General features: G+C 43.6%; 1 protein-coding gene and 1 non-coding gene across 3 annotated transcripts in view; one reads left to right on the plus strand and one right to left on the minus strand.

Annotated features, from left to right (window-relative positions):
* Positions 1 to 20,106, plus strand: part of gmds (GDP-mannose 4,6-dehydratase) — a 234,690-nt gene that overhangs the window by 194,513 nt on the left and 20,071 nt on the right. The gene's annotated exons all lie outside the window — the stretch shown is intronic.
* Positions 19,974 to 20,048, minus strand: trnaa-ugc (transfer RNA alanine (anticodon UGC)). The gene has a single exon. It is a non-coding gene; the product is annotated as a tRNA-Ala (tRNA).

The raw sequence follows: 20,106 nt of genomic DNA on the forward strand, positions 1-20,106 counted from the left end.
GACTACAGTCAGGTAGACAACAGTCAGGTAGACAGTGAGACTACAGTCAGGTAGACAGGTAGACTACAGTCAGGTAAACAGGTAGACTACAGTCAGGTAGACTACAGTCAGGTAGACAGGTAGACTACAGTCAGGTAGACAGTGAGACGGTGGTTAGTTGAGCTTGGGTTGTTAGAGAGAGAGAGAGAGAGAGAGGGGTGCAGAGGGAGAGAGATTAGTGTTTAATTGTGGATGACATTCTTTTATGGAAACCTCTCTAGTCTGTTTCTCATACCCGTTAAAAGGAGCGGTTTGGCGCCTGCCCCAAAAAGATAATGTGATAAACAGCCTCTCTATCTCTTTGTCTCTGAGCATTACCTTGTGTGTCTCTGGGTTTGATTAATGACACATTGAGTAGCGAGATGATTTAAGAGTTTCAAGTTCTAGGATGAAGCCAAGAATGTATTTCTCAGAATGTTGGGGGTTGAAACCCGTTTTGTGATGTCACTGATTTGAGGATGTCATTGGGGTTGGTACAGGTACGAACAGGACGATATTCTTCTCTGCTGTCATTTGATTGACAGCTCTGGATTGGGCCTACAGTCACACAGCTCAGAGACTAAGGTGTTCCCACCATGAGTAATATGTACGTGAAAATTACAGTTCATCCAAGTCACGTGCACACATTCCCTCCAACACAACCCACCCACACATCATACAATACACAGCCTATTCACTGACCATTCATTCACTCATTGTAAGATATGGTCTTTGGCTTATCAACTAATTGAGAAATGTGTATCTCTTTGTGCCTTTAAGAACTCAGTCACAGAAATGTTCTCTAGACACCTGTATTTGTTACCCAATGTAATCATGTCATTCACGGACACTAACTTTCCTTATAGGTACTGTACCTCATATTCTATCAAATGTGTAGCTGACTTTCTAATATCAATGCTGACTGTTTGTTCTAGATGTTGTGCTGTTGCCATGTGTTTGTCCTGCTGTCTTGTGATATCTGTTCTCCTTGTACTGTAACTTCTCTTTGTTGACTTTTGTGTTTGTTATATGTCCCTGTTTATTGCTCTGCACTTCCCAGTTGTCACTGGCCCGGCCGTCATTGTAAATAAGTATTTGTTCTTAATTGACTCGCCTGGATAAATAAAGGTTAAACAAATATAAAAAAGGTGAATATCAGGTATTTTCTGAGGTAGGTCAGACATGCAAGTCTATATGACCTTTGTCACCTTGAAACCCACAACTGCATTGACCTCCCTTTGTGGATATTGTTAGTCATTTTATTCTAATAATTCTACAGGAATAATGGACCAACCTAGATGCAAATGACCATGTAATAACACACCACAGTGCAGTGACCAATTAGGAAAGTCTATTGTAGCACACTTCACCCATTATAACCTACTGTAGACACAGCAGCAGGACGATGCAGTAAAAACAGGAGAGAGAACAGCAGGACGATGCAGTAAAAACAGGAGAGAGAACAGCAGGACGATGCAGTAAAAACAGGAGAGAGAACAGCAGGACGATGCAGTAAAAACAGGAGAGAGAACAGCAGGACGATGCAGTAAAAACAGGAGAGAGAACAGCAGGACGATGCAGTAAAAACAGGAGAGAGAACAGCAGGACGATGCAGTAAAAACAGGAGAGAGAACAGCAGGACGATGCAGTAAAAACAGGAGAGAGAACAGCAGGACGATGCAGTAAAAACAGGAGAGAGAACAGCAGGACGATGCAGTAAAAACAGGAGAGAGAACAGCAGGACGATGCAGTAAAAACAGGAGAGAGAACAGCAGGACGATGCAGTAAAAACAGGAGAGAGAACAGCAGGACGATGCAGTAAAAACAGGAGAGAGAACAGCAGGACGATGCAGTAAAAACAGGAGAGAGAACAGCAGGACGATGCAGTAAAAACAGGAGAGAGAACAGCAGGACGATGCAGTAAAAACAGGAGAGAGAACAGCAGGACGATGCAGTAAAAACAGGAGAGAGAACAGCAGGACGATGCAGTAAAAACAGGAGAGAGAACAGCAGGACGATGCAGTAAAAACAGGAGAGAGAACAGAGAGAACAGCAGGCTTTATTTACACTCCTAGATCTGTCCCGCTCCTCTTTATTTACACTCCTAGATCTGTCCCGCTCCTCTTTATTTACACTCCTAGATCTGTCCCGCTCCTCTTTATTTACACTCCTAGATCTGTCCCGCTCCTCTTTATTTACACTCCTAGATCTGTCCCTCTCCTCTTTATTTACACTCCTAGATCTGTCCCGCTCCTCTTTATTTACACTCCTAGATCTGTCCCTCTCCTCTTTATTTACACTCCTAGATCTGTCCCGCTCCTCTTTATTTACACTCCTAGATCTGTCCCTCTCCTCTTTATTTACACTCCTAGATCTGTCCCTCTCCTCTTTATTTACACTCCTAGATCTGTCCCTCTCCTCTTTATTTACACTCCTAGATCTGTCCCTCTCCTCTTTATTTACACTCCTAGATCTGTCCCGCTCCTCTTTGCATGGACAGAGAGAGAAAACCTAGGAGGAAGAATAAACTACACATAGCTAAAGAGACTGGGAGGGACAACATAACCATGGCATAACTGGAATAGTTGTGTTCGCAAACCTGTGCGTGTTTGAAGTAAAGCATACATACCTGTGAGCGTTTGAAGTAAAGCATACATACCTGTGAGGGTTTGAAGTAAAGCATACATACCTGTGAGCGTTTGAAGTAAAGCATACATACCTGTGAGCGTTTGAAGTAAAGCATACATACCTGTGAGCGTTTGAAGTAAAGCATACATACCTGTGAGCGTTTGAAGTAAAGCATACATACCTGTGAGCGTTTGAAGTAAAGCATACATACCTGTGAGCGTTTGAAGTAAAGCGGATGGATGCAGACTTGATAAGAGTACAGCATCCCTAAGATGGAATCACATCACCCACATCAATTCAACAAATCTCTTTCAGAGCAGTGTGTGTGTGTCAGGAATCTGTCATCGGGGTGATCTACAGGTGTAAACTTAGGGATGTCTGTCATTTCGGGGGTGAGACGAGCATAAGACGGTCATCAGAAACACACACTCTCACACACACACACAAACACGTCACTAAATCTCTCATTAACGCATCCTGATTTAGAAGAGAAAGGGACTGTGACACTAATACAATAGCAGTAGTGATGGGAGAGGAATGCCAGTGCAGGTGGTGTTTTGGTAACCTTTGTGATGGTTGGCATGGAGACTCAACTATCCGGTTCAGTGATGCTGGCTGACTAACTCTACTTCATATCTACTTTGATAGAGTGACACATCTGACAGATCACATCACTCACTGAACCAGCTGGATGCCTGCCTATAAAGATACTAGAGGCCATACAGTACCTGGGTTATGTGGGTTGAATAAGTTGGACAGGGAGTTTTTCCTGTGACCTGACCAAGGAAAACTCTGGGCCCTATAAGCAGAACAAGGAGAACCCTATCTGTGATGTGTTCTAAGTTAAGGACTAATCCTCTGTGCTAATACAACACAACCCTGATCCAAACCATGGTTGAATGATGGTGTTTTCACTCCATATTACCATGGAGACAGTACTGTTTTTCTGTCCAGAACATTATATTGTGAGAATATGTAGGTCTACTGTATGCATCCAAATATGGCTGTGGTTTCTGTCTTGTGTGTGTGGGTCAGAACTGGGAGGCCAGTCAGTCCTGGTGTTGGTTTTCATATTCCTCCACTCTGGCGGTCCGAAACTCATAAACCAGGTCCCAGGATCCTCGTAGTCCTGTCTGACCTGGCTCGATGAATCTCACCAGATCTGTGTTCTCTTTGGGCGAGGGAAAGGATGACCTATGCTCTGATTGGGTGAGGGTCAGGATTCTCTCTTTGGCTTTTTGGCAGCAAAACCCACCATAACCCAACTTATGACCCCCCTCTATGTGTTACACCTACCCCTTATGAACAGCCTTACATTAGCCCTCATGGCCAACCTACCCTGCTATACTCTACAAACCAACCCAGCCCTTTCCCCAAAATATCAGCGGAAATTATTCCAAGAGAGACAGTGTCATATTAAGTTTCCAGGAGATTCTTTATCTTAACGACGAGAAAAGCAGGTAAAATACTCAGCCTCTGTGTGAGTATATGAGTGTGGGTGTTTTGAATATGTGTGTAGTAATCAATCATTCCTTGGGCTCCAAAGAACCCTGAAAATCAAACCTCCACAGTGGTCTGTTTGTTGTGTAATATCTGGTGCTTAACGAAGCTTGACTTATGGTCTTTATTTGAACGTTTCCGAGTATTAGGATAGAATTCCGTTTCCTCTCTAGACGTTCTACAGAGAGACCATTCAGCTGACCTGCATCCCAAATCGCACCCCATAAGGCTCTGGTCAAAAGTAGTGCACTATGTATGGAATAGGGTGTCATTTGGGCTGCAGACTACACTCCTCTTGGAGCAGGAGAAGACAGTTTCAACACAACACTACCTCTCATTTCATGACCTATGGTTTTCATAATACCTCTTGAATGTGCTGCTCCAAAAGACAAGTGATCTATCAACAACAAAACATCTACTTTTGAAGACCACAATTTTCTGTGTCGATTCATGAATTGAAGGGGGAAAGGAAAGGGGGTACCTAGTTAGTTGGACAACTGAATGCATTCAACCTAAATCAAATCAAATGTATTTATATAGCCCTTCTTACATCAGCTGATATCACAAAGTGCTGTACAGAAACCCAGCCTATAACCCCAAACAGCAAGCAATGCAGGTGTAGAAGCAATGCAGGTGTAAATGTTTTCTGCATTTTATCCCAACCCCTCTGATTCAGAGTCCTGCTATTATGAGTTATTAAGAGCTGCTATTCTCAATGCACTACAACTGTTATGAGGTGACAATTACTGACATGCATGGTTATTATTTAGACTCCCAATATAATTGTTTAGAATAGAATATTACAGTTTAGATCACTTGACAGCTGGCTGGTCTTTACAGGTAGAGGTTTAGAGAGCTAGTCATTGTTAGTCTGGTTCTGACAGTGTTGTGGTGAGAGGCCCAGGAGGCCAGGGGGAAGCCAGGGTGGTGGGTAGGACGTGAGGCCAGGAGGAGTGCGCCGTCTTGGGCTGGGCCAGGGCTGAGGATGCAGTGCTGAGGATGCACGCTGTCAGCCCCTTTAATAGGGTGGAGTTCTATTTCAATCTTACTATAGCTGTTAAAAAGAGAATAGGTTATGGCAGTCTTAGGCTTTTAGAAACCTTTTAACTCTAATAAATGATTTATAGCTTAAAATATGACCCTATTAGGGTGTGGTACCTGGCCTCAATAGGTCAAAATGTATCATTTTGTTTATTGCAGGTCATTTATTCTCAATAATTGGTCAATTGTGTCATTATTTCTTATGAAGAAACTGGTCCTTTGATAAAGACTTTATCTTGGCATTTGACACATGTTATTGGTTGTTAGTGTACGTTGGAGTTCACTACGATTCCTCAGATATTTTGTAACAGAAAAAAGAGATGAGAAGGGAAACGAGAGGTTACTAAGGGACCATATATAGGGTATAGGAAGCCATTTTGGACGCATTCAGCCAGTTTGGAGACGTTGAGGGATTGAGGTGAATGTCTGAACACCAGACGGACATAAAGAACCTACTGCTTCTTTTATGAGCAACTTGATTTATCCACTGAACAAGCTTAGTTGAGCAGCACCCTGCTCCGCTCCGCGGTAACATTTACGACGTTTGACACACCAAACTGGCTATCAGTACTAGTGGCTATGGATGTTTGGCAGCGAACCATTCTACTTTCACACAAAGGAAGCATGAAATATTCACATTATTTGAAAAGGTTTCCGTATATTAGGGAGGAATTGGATGTCCTTTCCAAGACTCGGGAGGTTACACTGGAGCCATTCACGCTCCTTCACCTGGAATTCTGCTTTCTGGAAGGATCTGGAATGATCCCTGTTATGTGACCAGACTGTTCCCTATATAGTGCACTACTTTTGACCAGAGCCATATGGGTACTGTTCAAAAGTAGTACACTATTATAGGGAATAGGGTGCCATTTGGGATGCAAACCAGGCTTCCCAAAATCACCACAGGGGATGTTATTATGAGATTTGATGCTTTGTCATTATTCAGTCCAATGTTGTTGGTTTGGCATTTTTAATTTCCACAGATGTCAACTTCCCAAAAGTACTGAAGGTTTAACACCTAACTTACTAAGGTGACAGTTGAACGCCCAAGGAAAACTTTGCCAGCCTACTGAAAGTGTGGGCAGTGTCCCCTTCTGTAGAGGAATGCCACCTTTTTCTAGTTAGTCTAGGTGGGAGCTCAGTGACACCTCTGTAGTGTAACGAGTCTCTCTCCTGACCTGCTGTATCTCTTTACACCCTCATCCTTGTCGCTGCGGCGATGAGAGGCTGTGTGTGTCAGAGCATCGCTGTGGTGACGACAGCTCGGCTCTCTGTTGGTCATCGTTGGAGTCACATTTCATACAGCTGCATATCTGATGCTGCCATGTCAGCCCCACACTTCCTCCCAGCTAGTTTACACTATCACTCTCTTCCTCCCTCTCTCCCTTCATCCCTCACTCCGTCATTCTCTCTCTCACTCCCTCCCTCCTTCCTCTCCCTTCATCTCTATCTACCTACCTACCTCCCTCTCTCTCCCTTTGTCTATCCCTTTATCCCTCCCTTTCGCTCTACCATGGTCCTGTGTGGCTCAGATGGTAGAGCATGGTCCTGTGTGGCTCAGTTGGTAGAGCATGGTGCTGTGTGGCTCAGTTGGTAGAGCATGGTCCTGTGTGGCTCAGTTGGTAGAGCATGGTGCTGTGTGGCTCAGTTGGTAGAGCATGGTCCTGTGTGGCTCAGTTGGTAGAGCATGGTCCTGTGTGGCTCAGTTGGTAGAGCATGGTCCTGTGTGGCTCAGTTGGTAGAGCATGGTCCTGTGTGGCTCAGTTGGTAGAACATGGTCCTGTGTGGCTCAGTTGGTAGAGCATGGTCCTGTGTGGCTCAGTTGGTAGAGCATGGTCCTGTGTGGCTCAGTTGGTAGAACATGGTCCTGTGTGGCTCAGTTGGTAGAGCATGGTGCTGTGTGGCTCAGATGGTAGAGCATGGTGCTGTGTGGCTCAGATGGTAGAGCATGGTGCTGTGTGGCTCAGTTGGTAGAGCATGGTCCTGTGTGGCTCAGTTGGTAGAGCATGGTGCTGTGTGGCTCAGTTGGTAGAGCATGGTGCTGTGTGGCTCAGTTGGTAGAGCATGGTCCTGTGTGGCTCAGATGGTAGAGCATGGTGCTGTGTAGCTCAGATGGTAGAGCATGGTCCTGTGTGGCTCAGTTGGTAGAGCATGGTGCTGTGTAGCTCAGATGGTAGAGCATGGTCCTGTGTGGCTCAGTTGGTAGAGCATGGTCCTGTGTGGCTCAGTTGGTAGAGCATGGTCCTGTGTGGCTCAGTTGGTAGAGCATGGCCCTGTGTGGCTCAGCTGGTAGAGCATGGTCCTGTGTGGCTCAGATGGTAGAGCATGGTGCTGTGTAGCTCAGATGGTAGAGCATGGTGCTTTGTGGCTCAGTTGGTAGAGCATGGTGCTGTGTGGCTCAGATGGTAGAGCATGGTGCTGTGTGGCTCAGATGGTAGAGCATGGTGCTGTGTAGCTCAGATGGTAGAGCATGGTCCTGTGTGGCTCAGATGGTAGAGCATGGTGCTGTGTAGCTCAGATGGTAGAGCATGGTGCTTTGTGGCTCAGTTGGTAGAGCATGGTCCTGTGTGGCTCAGTTGGTAGAGCATGGTCCTGTGTGGCTCAGATGGTAGAGCATGGTCCTGTGTGGCTCAGTTGGTAGAGCATGGTCCTGTGTGGCTCAGTTGGTAGAGCATGGTCCTGTGTGGCTCAGTTGGTAGAGCATGGTCCTGTGTGGCTCAGATGGTAGAGCATGGTCCTGTGTGGCTCAGTTGGTAGAGCATGGTCCTGTGTGGCTCAGATGGTAGAGCATGGTGCTGTGTGGCTCAGGTGGTAGAGCATGGTGCTGTGTGGCTCAGGTGGTAGAGCATGGTGCTGTGTAGCTCAGTTGGTAGAGCATGGTGCTGTGTGGCTCAGGTGGTAGAGCATGGTGCTGTGTAGCTCAGTTGGTAGAGCATGGTGCTGTGTGGCTCAGGTGGTAGAGCATGGTGCTGTGTGGCTCAGATGGTAGAGCATGGTGCTGTGTAGCTCAGATGGTAGAGCATGGTGCTGTGTAGCTCAGTTGGTAGAGCATGGTGCTGTGTGGCTCAGTTGGTAGAGCATGGTGCTGTGTGGCTCAGTTGGTAGAGCATGGTGCTGTGTGGCTCAGTTGGTAGAGCATGGTGCTTGCACCGCCAGGGTTGTGGGTTTCATTCCCAGGGCCACCCATACGTAAAATCTTTTAGTTTTATTGGCCAGTCTGAGATATGGCTTTTTCTTTGCAACTCTGCCTAAAAGACCAGCATCCCGGAGTCGCCTCTTCACTGTTGACGTTGAGACTGGTGTTTTGCGTGTACTATTTAATGAAGCTGCCAGTTGAGGACTTGTGAGGTGTCTGTTTCTCAAACGTGCCATTGGAACACAGGAGTGATGGTTGCTGATAATGGGCCTCTGTACGCCTATGTAGATATTCCATAAAAAATCTGCCGTTTCCAGCTACAATAGTCATTTACAACATTAACAATGTCTACACTGTATTTCTGGTAACTCTAATGCTGGTAACTCTAATGAACTTATCCTCTACAGCAGAGGTAACTCTGGGTCTTTCTTTCCTGTGTCGGTCCCCATGAGAGCCAGTTTCATCATAGCGCTTGATGGTTTTTGCGACTGCACCTGAAGAAACTTTCAAAGTTCTTGACATTTTCCGGATTGACATTTTCCGGATCGTTTCTCTTTGCTTATTTGAGCTGTTCTTGACATAATATGGACTTAGCCCTATTTGGTAAAATACTATCTTCTGTATACCACCCCCACCTTCTCAGAACACAACTGATTGGCTCAAACGCATTAAGAAGGAAAGACATTTCACAAATTAACTTTTAGCAAAGCACACTTGTTAATTGAAATGCATTCCAGGTGAATACCTCATGAAGCTTGTTGAGAGAATGCCAATTCCATATGTGTTATTTCATAGTTTTGATGTCTTCACTATTATTCTACAATGTATAAAATATTAATGTTTTAAAAAACCTGGAATGAGTACCGTAAATTCCGGACTATAAGCCGCAACTTTTTTCCCAGGCTTTGAACCTCGCGGCTTAAACAATGACACAGCTAATATATGGATTTTTCCCGCTTTCAATTTTTTTATTTTTTTATTTTTTAAAACCATTCTGTGACGTGCTCAGTTTTTTGGCGGCATGAAGCTTTCATTAGACCAATGAAATTGCCGAACGGGTTAAGGTCAAACAACTTTTTTGTTTACTGTTTAGATTAAATCGAGCGCTCTCAAACTTCCCATCATTCTGATTACGGTAGTCATTTTGTCACCCTCATCATGGCAAAGACACAGAGAAATGCATATGATGCAGCTTTCAAGTTGAAGGCGATTGATCTGGCTGTTGGAAAAGGAAATGGAGCTGCTGCACGGGAGCTTGGTCTTAATGAGTCGATGATAAGACGTTGGAAACAGCAGCGTGAGGAATTGACTCAGTGCAAAAAGACAACTAAAGCTTACTGCTAATTTTTTATTTTTTGTTACAAGCCGTGTTTCGTTAAAGCCTATTTATTTTTGTTACAAGCCGTGTTTCGTTAAAGCCTGTGTAAAGTTCATTTGTTTCAATGTACCGGTAGGCACCTGCGGCTTATAGACGTGCGGCTTATTAATGTTCAAAATAATATATTTTTTTTAATTCAGTGGATGCGCCTTATATTCAGGTGTGCTTAATAGTCCGGAAATTACGGTAGGTGTCCCCAAACTTTTGACTGGTACTGTATATTACCTCTCTCTGTCCTTTCTTCCTTTCTTCCTTTCTTCCTTTCTGTCTGTCTGTCTGTCTGTCTGTCTGTCTGTCTGTGAGCTTCAACTTTCAAAAAAATATCTTGGAATAACAAAAACAACTGACCCTGTCCGAGTCTCACTAAAACTCAAACCCTGGCTACAGCCCTGATGCTAAAGCTCTTTGTAACCTGAGTCACTAATATGGATCAATGTTCCCTTTTATGAATGGAACACAGATAGAGTGCAAGCATAAACAACAGTTGCCCTTTTTCTCATTGTCATCTAGTGGCAGGAGGCATGCTGTGGCTCTCAGGGCCGTGCAGGGCATTTGTCTGAGTCATCTTACAGGTCAAGGGTCATAGAGCTGTCCTTCAGGGTCGAGAGAGAAGACAGAGGGTTTCCGAAGTAGGGATACCCCTCCCTGGTCGGTCACCACGCGTGAACTGATGTGTATCTGGCGGACAGGGGCTCTAACCCTAGGAGAGGATTTAAGTGTGTGTGTGTGTGTGTGTGTGTGTGTGTGTGTGTGTGTGTGTGTGTGTGTGTGTGTGTGTGTGTGTGTGTGTGTGTGTGTGGATTTAGAGACGGGAAACAGGGGGAGAGGGCTGAGAAATGGAATTGACCTATAACCTCTAGAGGTGGCTGTAATGTGATCCTGTATCTCGATTGTGGCAAGAGGGAAAGGGAGGGGTATCGAGACGGGTGAGGAAGGGGAAAGGGAAGAGGGAGGGAGGGAGGGAGGGTAGTAGCAGCCAAGGTAAGTGATAAGAACTTCCTGTGGTCAGTGTCGGTGCAAATCACACACACACACACATAACTTTAAGAAACTAACACAATGAAACGTACAAAATACACAACATAAACAAACACTCCCACATACATACACACATTCTCTTGCCACACACACAACCACCAGACAATGTGACAACACCACTGCAACAACACACAGCCCTCACACACACACCAGCAGGACTACAACAATACCTCTCAACCTCAACCAACCCTGCTACTACTGCTGCATAGTCATACGTTATGCAAAAACATTCTTTTGGGGCTCAAATCTGAGTAGGACATTGTCAACTCTAAAAGCTTTAAAAGCCAAATAATTGAAATCACTGACTGATCATTTAAATCACAGAGCCTTTGTTCTGTTCAGCTCCCTCCAGCACAACACTGTTTATTTTCTTTAGGACCCTTTTATTGTCCACCACAATTAGATTTCAGGTAAATATGAAAATGAGAACATGCTTATCTCTGCTGAACACAAATTATAAAGAAAAGACAAACGTCACACCGCTTAACAGCCAAGCGCCATGCAAAACTGACACACAGGCGTGGCGTCACCGCTAACCTATAAAGATTTGAGTAGTATTTAGAAACAGGGAGGCAGAGTATATGAAGAGAGAGTTGAGAGAATTAAAATAATGGAGGTTATGGCATAGTGTAATTTGCCCCAGTCAGTACCCAATCACATCGCACTTCCTCAATCTATCTGACAAGTTGAGGAGATAACTTTTGATTTATTAAAGAACTCACTACAACCACTGTAACGTCAGGTAGAGCTTTAATAAAGAACTCACTACAACCACTGTAACGTCAGGTAGAGCTTTAATAAAGAACTCACTACAACCACTGTAACATCAGGTAGAGCTTTATTAAAGAACTCACTACAACCACTGTAACGTCAGGTAGAGCTTTAATAAAGAACTCACTACAACCACTGTAACGTCAGGTAGAGCTTTATTAAAGAACTCACTACAACCACTGTAATGTCAGGTAAAGCTTTATTAAAGAACTCACTACAACCACTGTAACGTCAGGTAGAGCCTTAATAAAGAACTCACTACAACCACTGTAACGTCAGGTAGAGCTTTAATAAAGAACTCACTACAACCACTGTAACGTCAGGTAGAGCTTTATTAAAGAACTCACTACAACCACTGTAATGTCAGGTAAAGCTTTATTAAAGAACTCACTACAACCACTGTAACGTCAGGTAGAGCCTTAATAAAGAACTCACTACAACCACTGTAACGTCAGGTAGAGCTTTATTATCCTGTTAGGGCTAGGGGGCAGTATTGACACGGCTGGATAAAAAACATACCCGATTTAATCTGGTTACCACTCCTACCCAGTAACTAGAATATGCATATACTTATTACATATGGATAGAAAACACCCTAAAGTTTCTAAAACTGTTTGAATGGTGTCTGTGAGTATAACAGAACTCAAATGGCAGGTCAAAACCTGAGAGATTCCTTTACAGGAAGTGGCCTGTCTGACCATTTCTTGAACTTCTTTTCCATCTCTATCTTTTACTAAGGATCTCTGCTCCAACGTGACACTTCCTACGTCGTCCATAGGCGCTCAGAGCCCGGGAAAAACCTGAATGTCGTCATCCCAGCCCCAGGCTGAAACACATTATCGCCTTTCTCAAGTGGCCGATCAAGGGACTCTGGGCTTAGGCGCGTGACCCGACCGCCCCCGCCTTTGTGATTTTTTTCCTCTGTTTGCCGAAAAGGAGATTCCCTGTCGGAATATTATCGCTTTTCTACGAGAAAAATGGCGTAAAAATTGATTTTAAACAGCGGTTGACATGCTTCGAAGTACGGTAATGGAATATTTAGAATTTTTTTGTCACGAATTGCGCCATGCGCACGACCCTTCTTTACCATTTCGGATAGTGTCTGGAACGCACGAACAAAACGCCGCTATTCGGATATAACGATGGATTATTTTGGACCAAACCAACATTTGTTATTGAAGTAGCAGTCCTGGGAGTGCATTCTGACGAAGACAACAAAAGGTAATCAAACTTTTATAATAGTAAATATGATTATGGTGAGTGCTAAACTTGCCGGGTGTCTAAAAAGCTAGCCAGTGATGCCTGGGCTATGTACTTAGAATATTGCAAAATGTGCTTTCACCAAAAAGCTATTTTAAAATCGGACATATCGAGTGCATAGAGGAGGTCTGTATCTATAATTCTTAAAATAATTGTTATGCTTTTTGTGAACGTTTATCGTGAGTAATTTAGTAAAATGTTAGCGAATTCCCCGGAAGTTTGCGGGGGGTATGCTAGTTCTGAACGTCACATGCTAATGTAAAAAGCTGGTTTTTGATATAAATATGAACTTGATTGAACAAAACATGCATGTATTGTATAACATAATGTCCTAGGGTTGTCATCTGATGAAGATCATCAAAGGTGAGTGCTGCATTTAGCTGTCTTCTGGGTTTTGGTGACATTATATGCTAGCTTGAAAAATGGGTGTCTGATTATTTCTGGCTTGGGACTCTGCTGACATAATCTAATTTTTTGCTTTCGTTGTAAAGCCTTTTTGAAATCGGACAGTGTAGTTAGATTAACGAGAGTCTTGTCTTTAAATAGATGTAAAATAGTCATATGTTTGAGAAATTGAAGTAATAGGATTTTTAAGGTTTTGAAAATCGCGCCACAGGCTTCAAGTGGCTGTTACGTAGGTGGGACGAATTCGTCCCGCCTAGCCCATAGAGGTTAAAGAACTCACATCAACCACTGTAACGTCAGGTAGAGCTTTATTAAAGAACTCACTACAACCACTGTAACGTCAGGTAGAGCTTTAATAAAGAACTCACTACAACCACTGTAACGTCAGCTAGAGCTTTAATAAAGAACTCACTACAACCACTGTAACGTCAGGTAGAGCTTTAATAAAGAACTCACTACAACCACTGTAATGTCAGGTAGAGCTTTATTAAAGAACTCACTACAACCACTGTAACGTCAGGTAGAGCTTTATTAAAGAACTCACTACAACCACTGTAACGTCAGGTAGAGCTTTAATAAAGAACTCACTACAACCACTGTAACGTCAGGTAGAGCTTTATTAAAGAACTCACATCAACCACTGTAACGTCAGGTAGAGCTTTAATAAAGAACTCACTACAACCACTGTAACGTCAGGTAGAGCATAATAAAGAACTCACTACAACCACTGTAACGTCAGGTAGAGCTTTATTAAAGAACTCACTACAACCACTGTAACGTCAGGTAGAGCTTTATTAAAGAACTCACTACAACCACTGTAACGTCAGGTAGAGCTTTATTAAAGAACTCACTACAACCACTGTAACGTCAGGTAGAGCTTTATTAAAGGACTCACTACAACCACTGTAACGTCAGGTAGAGCCTTAATAAAGAACTCACTACAACCACTGTACTGTCAGGTAGAGCTTTATTAAAGAACTCACTACAACCACTGTAACGTCAGGTAGAGCCTTAATAAAGAACTCACTACAACCACTGTAACGTCAGGTAGAGCTTTATTAAAGAACTCACTACAACCACTGTAACGTCAGGTAGAGCCTTAATAAAGAACTCACTACAACCACTGTAACGTCAGGTAGAGCCTTAATAAAGAACTCACTACAACCACTGTAACGTCAGGTAGAGCTTTATTAAAGAACTCACTACAACCACTGTAACGTCAGGTAGAGCTTTAATAAAGAACTCACTACAACCACTGTAACGTCAGGTAGAGCTTTATTAAAGAACTCACTACAACCACTGTAACGTCAGGTAGAGCTTTAATAAAGAACTCACTACAACCACTGTAACGTCAGGTAGAGCTTTATTAAAGAACTCACTACAACCACTGTAACGTCAGGTAGAGCCTTAATAAAGAACTCACTACAACCACTGTAACGTCAGGTAGAGCTTTATTAAAGAACTCACTACAACCACTGTAACGTCAGGTAGAGCCTTAATAAAGAACTCACTACAACCACTGTAGCGTCAGGTAGAGCCTTAATAAAGAACTCACTACAACCACTGTAACGTCAGGTAGAGCTTTATTAAAGAACTCACTACAACCACTGTAACGTCAGGTAGAGCTTTAATAAAGAACTCACTACAACCACTGTAACGTCAGGTAGAGCTTTATTAAAGAACTCACTACAACCACTGTAACGTCAGGTAGAGCTTTATTAAAGAACTCACTACAACCACTGTAACGTCAGGTAGAGCCTTAATAAAGAACTCACTACAACCACTGTAACGTCAGGTAGAGCTTTATTAAAGAACTCACTACAACCACTGTAACGTCAGGTAGAGCCTTAATAAAGAACTCACTACAACCACTGTAGCGTCAGGTAGAGCTTTAATAAAGAACTCACTACAACCACTGTAACGTCAGGTAGAGCTTTAATAAAGAACTCACTACAACCACTGTAACGTCAGGTAGAGCTTTATTAAAGAACTCACATCAACCACTGTAACGTCAGGTAGAGCTTTATTAAAGAACTCACTACAACCACTGTAACGTCAGGTAGAGCTTTATTAAAGAACTCACTACAACCACTGTAACGTCAGGTAGAGCTTTAATAAAGAACTCACTACAACCACTGTAACGTCAGGTAGAGCTTTATTAAAGAACTCACTACAACCACTGTAACGTCAGGTAGAGCTTTATTAAAGAACTCACTACAACCACTGTAACGTCAGGTAGAGCTTTATTAAAGAACTCACTACAACCACTGTAACGTCAGGTAGAGCTTTATTAAAGAACTCACTACAACCACTGTAACGTCAGGTAGAGCTTTATTAAAGAACTCACTACAACCACTGTAACGTCAGGTAGAGCCTTAATAAAGAACTCACTACAACCACTGTAACGTCAGGTAGAGCTTTATTAAAGAACTCACTACAACCACTGTAACGTCAGGTAGAGCTTTATTAAAGAACTCACTACAACCACTGTAACGTCAGGTAGAGCTCTGACTGCAGCCTTATTTAAACTTACGTCCTCCCTTAGGCCTGTTGCTTGCTCACAAAGCTTTTTCAATTTGTCCATTTGCCTACCTGTGTGTGTTTAAACCTATATCACACCTTGTCAGTCTGGAAGGGAGAGACTCCATAAGGTTTTATAGCTCTGAGTTGGGAAGTGGAAGGTTTCTGTGGCAGAGAGAGGGGTATTGAAAGAGACCAGAGAGAGGGAGAGAGAAGGGGGGAGAAAGAACGACAGAGAGAAAAACACAGAGAACAACAGAGAGATAGATATACAGAGAGGGGGAGAGAGAAAGACAGAGAGAAAAACACAGACAACAACAGAGAGATAGAGAGAGAGGGACTGTTAGAGAAAGAGAGACACTTGGCTTTGCAATGATTTACTGGTTAATTGGGACTCGTTAAAGCTGTCTGTAATTGAAGCCGTAAAAGGCCTGGAGGTTGGCCAAACGCTGCTGGGTTCAGTTGTAACAAGGCTCTGCAGGGAGCAGCTCAGCTCATGTCTGTCTGCCGAGGGCACAGGACCTCACCTTACCTGAGAGGCCCTGGAAAAACGAGCTCTACTGAGTCTGCATGTATGACTAGTGTAGCTACTAATCTAATGTGTATGTGTAAGTGTGTAAGTGACTATACTTGTAAGTGTGAATCTAGTGTGTCCAGTGTTTGAGTATGTATCCACTGTGTGTGTAGAGTCCGGGTGTAGTGTTAGTGTGTGTCTGACTCTGTGTGAGTCTGTGTCTGTGTATCTAATCTGTGAGTCTGTGTCTGTGTATCTAATCTGTGTGTCTGTGTATCTAATCTGTGAGTCTGTGTCTGCGTATCTAGTCTGTGTCTGCGTATCTAATCTGTGAGTCTGTGTCTGCGTGTCTAATCTGTGAGTTTGTGTCTGCGTGTCTAATCTGTGAGTCTGTGTCTGCGTATCTAATCTGTGAGTCTGTGTCTGCGTATCTAATCTGTGAGTCTGTCTGCGTATCTAATCTGTGAGTCTGTGTCTGCGTGTCTAATCTGTGAGTCTGTCTGCGTGTCTAATCTGTGAGTCTGTGTCTGCGTATCTAGTCTGTGAGTCTGTGTCTGCGTGTCTAATCTGTGAGTCTGTGTCTGCGTGTCTAATCTGTGAGTCTGTGTCTGCGTGTCTAATCTGTGAGTCTGTGTCTGCGTGTCTAATCTGTGAGTCTGTGTCTGCGTGTCTAATCTGTGAGTCTGTGTCTGTGTGTCTAATCTGTGACTCTGTGTCTGCGTGTCTAATCTGTGACTCTGTGTCTGCGTGTCTAATCTGTGACTCTGTGTCTGCGTGTCTAATCTGTGACTCTGTGTCTGCGTGTCTAATCTGTGACTCTGTGTCTCCGTGTCTAATCTGTGACTCTGTGTCTGCGTGTCTAATCTGTGACTCTGTACGTGTGTAATCTGTGTATGTGTGACTGTAAATGTTGAAGTATCCTAGTGTGTACAGTGTATGTCTGGAATTTGCTGAAGGAGTTTCCTCCTACTGTCGCAGCCTTAGCCCTGGGCCCCTCAGCAGTCCAACCCACAACCTGACTGACCCGGTACTACTCCCTGAGAGGGAGAGAGAAGGGTGGAGGCAGAGTGGGTGGGTGGGTGGAAAGAGGTGAGAGAAGGGGGGGTAGAAGGGGTGTATTATAAGGGGACAGACCAGGGTGTTAAAGCTGGAATCCTTGATGGTGAACGTACCACGTCCGTTTGTGATATTACAACAACAAAGAAGTTACTGCAAACAACCAACACTGTTTATTCCCCTCAGACATCATTACACACGTGATAGAACAGCAGCGTATGTAGGACAATGTTTTTAACTACGATGCGCGACGCTCCCCACCTCTGCTACGTCAACAAAAACAATAACAATGGCCGTGGAGCGGACAGTGGCTCAGTTTCCCCATACTGCGGATTACATCTTTAAAGTATAGACTATGAGGGAGGAGAGTGAGTGACAGAAGGGTGACTGACTGACTGACTGACTGACTGACTGACTGACTGACTGACTGACTGACTGACTGACTGACTGACTGACTGACTGACTGACTGACAGAGGTTGTTCAAAGAGGTAGAATTCTCTCCGACGGCTTTTGGCTATAGGCAGGTATCCAGAAATGTGTATTTGTTCAATGTGTGTATGCCTGTGTGTGTGTGCATGTTTATCTGTGTATCTGTGTACACCTGCCCTGTTTGTGTACAGGTGTGTCAGTGTTCTGATGGATGGACATGTCTTCAGCACCTTGTAGTAATTACTTGGCAGTGCTCTGCCAGATGGAGGGAGGGAGTGTCCTCAGCATCTCTCAGTAATTACTTGGCAGTGCTCTGCCAGATGGAGGGAGGGAGTGTCCTCAGCATCTCTCAGTAATTACTTGGCAGTGCTCTGCCAGATGGAGGGAGGGAGTGTCCTCAGCATCTCTCAGTAATTACTTGGCAGTGCTCTGCCAGATGGAGGGAGGGAGTATCCTCAGCATCTCTCAGTAATTACTTGGCAGAGCTCCGGGAGATAGAGGTAGCGAGAGCGCATTCAGCATCCAGGAGAGAAGAGGAGCGTGGGCCAGAATTCTTGTGCTATCAGACAGCCGTAGTCGAACCACGACCTGATGAGAGAAATCTGCTCCAACCTCTCGCTCTCTTTCTCTCTCTCAGGCCCTTGTCTCTTCTCATGTCTCTGTCTGTCTGTAGAGCTCAATGCTCCATGCCTCAGGGCTGTCTGACACTCAGAGCCCAGGCTCCCACCTTCGCCCACTTCTCCTGTTGGCGTTGGGTTTATTCCATGTATTTATTCATTAAAACCTAATGCATTATATTGACATTTTGGCAAGTTTTAGTTAAAGAGAGATTTGCTGACTCATCATCATGTTGACAGATGGTTCTTATGACTAAAGGATCATTAAAGTTCTTGCAACACCTGGAAAGTGCAGGACATGCTGTTTTTCAAAGACTCCAGCCACCCAAGTCATAGACTCTGCACTGCAGGCGGTACCAACAGGACCCAGAACAGCTTCTACCCCAAAGCCATAAGACTGCTAAATAGTTAACCAAATAGCTACCCGGACTATCTGCATTGACCCTTTTGGCATTAACTTTTTTTGTCTCATCACATACGCTGCTGCTACTGTTTATTGTCTGTCCTGTTGCCTAGTCACTTTATCCCTACCTATATGTACATATCTACCTCAATGACCTCGTACCCCTGCACATCGATTCTCTACTGGTACCCTGTGTATATAGCCATGTTATCGTTACTCATTGTGTGTATAGCCATGTTATCATTACTCATTGTGTATATAGCCATGTTATCGTTACTCATTGTGTGTATAGCCATGTTATCGTTACTCATTGTGTGTATAGCCATGTTATCATTACTCATTGTGTGTATAGCCATGTTATCGTTACTCATTGTGTGTATAGCCATGTTATCGTTACTCATTGTGTATATAGCCATGTTATCGTTACTCATTGTGTGTATAGCCATGTTATCGTTACTCATTGTGTATATAGCCATGTTTTCGGTTCTCATTGTGTATATAGCCATGTTATCGTTACTCATTGTGTGTATAGCCATGTTATCGTTACTCATTGTGTATATAGCCATGTTATCGTTACTCATTGTGTATATAGCCATGTTATCGTTACTCATTGTGTATATAGCCATGTTATCGTTACTCATTGTGTATATAGCCATGTTATCGTTACTCATTGTGTATATAGCCATGTTATCGTTACTCATTGTGTATATAGCCATGTTATCGTTACTCATTGTATATATAGCCATGTTATCGTTACTCATTGTGTGTATAGCCATGTTATCGTTACTCATTGTGTATATAGCCATGTTTTCGGTTCTCATTGTGTATATAGCCATGTTATCGTTACTCATTGTGTATATAGGTCTTCCCTGTGGCTCAGTTGGTAGAGCATGGTGTTTGCAACGCCAGGGTTGTGGGTTCGATTCCCACGAGGGGCCAGTACAAAAAAATGTATGAAATGAACTGTAAGTCGCTCTGGATAAGAGCGTCTGCTAAATGACTGAAATGTAAATGTATATAGCCATGTTATCGTTACTCATTGTGTATATAGCCATGTTATTGTTACTCTGTTTGTATACAGCCATGTTATCATTACTCATTGTGTATATAGCCATGTTATCGTTACTCATTGTGTATATAGCCATGTTAAAACTTATACATTTTCATTTGAGTCATTTAGCAGACGCTCTTATCCAGAGTGACTTACAGTAGTGAATACATACATTTCATTTCATGCATTTTTAGTTTTTTTTGTACTGGCCCCCCGTGGGATTTGAACCCACAACCCTGGCGTTGCAAACACCATGCTCTACCAACTGAGCCACAGGGAGGCCCAGTTGGCTTGAATCCCGTTAGGGGATCGATATGACGACAGCAAGTGAAAGTGCAGG

Source organism: Salmo salar, chromosome 10 (assembly GCF_965601325.2).
Source record: "Salmo salar chromosome 10, fSalSal1, whole genome shotgun sequence".
Taxonomy (NCBI): Eukaryota; Metazoa; Chordata; class Actinopteri; order Salmoniformes; family Salmonidae; genus Salmo; species Salmo salar.